Source organism: Lolium perenne, chromosome 4, assembly GCF_019359855.2.
Source record: "Lolium perenne isolate Kyuss_39 chromosome 4, Kyuss_2.0, whole genome shotgun sequence".
Taxonomy (NCBI): Eukaryota; Viridiplantae; Streptophyta; class Magnoliopsida; order Poales; family Poaceae; genus Lolium; species Lolium perenne.
In genome coordinates this window covers 9,281,247-9,282,282 of record NC_067247.2, presented here as the reverse complement: position 1 = coordinate 9,282,282, position 1,036 = coordinate 9,281,247, and the positions used below count along the sequence as shown (strand labels likewise).

Below are 1,036 nucleotides of genomic sequence, written 5' to 3'. Positions count from 1 at the left end.
GAAACCTACTAAGGTTTTTGGGGCAGCAATATTTCTGTGATTCAATATTGTTTCCTTACAACTACGAGTGAGAGTCTTAATGATCTTTTATGCACATTCAATTTTTCTTACTCGATGTTAAGTGTAATTCCTGACGTATATATGCATAACATGTGCAGCTTCCACTGGATTCTACTAGACATTCAACCTGATAAGGGAATAGTTGAAGTAAGAGACCCACTGAGTAGAGGCCTGGACGGGTTCCAGGACTTGCAGAAGTTGCTCCAAGTGTAATTTCCTTCATCGCCGCGCTTTATCTTTCGTGAGATATCAATTAATTATCCACTCATTCAATCATTCTTTTGCCTGGCAGGGCTTGGCAAGCTTTGAAGAATGTTCATAAGGACATTACCTTTGCAAAGAAGCTAACATTTACTCCTGTAGCGTGCCCCCAGCAGCCACAAGGGACGAATCTATGTGGATACTACGTTTGCGAGTCCATTCGCATGTTAACCAACGAGAAGCAGAACAGAAATAAATTCGACGTAAGCAATAACATTCACAACTTTATTTATTATCATCAATATTTCGTTATCAAGACTGATATAGTCATACTCATCTCATTTTCGTATATAGGTCGACTTCATGCGGGACAGACTCCAACCAAAGGAACACGCACTAGGAATCGCGGAGGAAGTGGCGGGACTTTTGGTTAGAGAAGTAATAAACAACAAAGGCTTGTTTAGTCCAGATAGTTGTTCTACCTCCAAATAGACGGTCGTTAGTACCGTTTGTCGATCGTGAGCTCCATGTATATATGTAGGGAACCTACGAATATGTGTAAGGGGAATCGACTTCTGCTTCCAATATTTGTTTGATCGATCTATATATATATATAATGAATGAATGTGTACAACTTCTAGTAGCGTACAAATATATGCAACTTTTATTTTCGAACGAAAAAAATGAAATAACAGGCGGTCGGTGGCGGGGGGGGGGGGGGGGGGGCGGGGTGCTGCACCCCTCAAACCCTAAAGCAGAAGCGTTGTGCGCGCGC

At 41.9% G+C, this 1,036-nt stretch overlaps 1 long non-coding RNA gene across 1 annotated transcript; it reads left to right on the top strand.

Moving 5' to 3' along the window:
* LOC139830798 (uncharacterized) lies at positions 1-478 on the top strand. The gene is made up of 3 exons (XR_011744275.1): positions 1-67; positions 159-269; positions 353-478. It is a non-coding gene; the product is annotated as an uncharacterized lncRNA (long non-coding RNA).
* Positions 479-1,036: the final 558 nt, after the last annotated feature.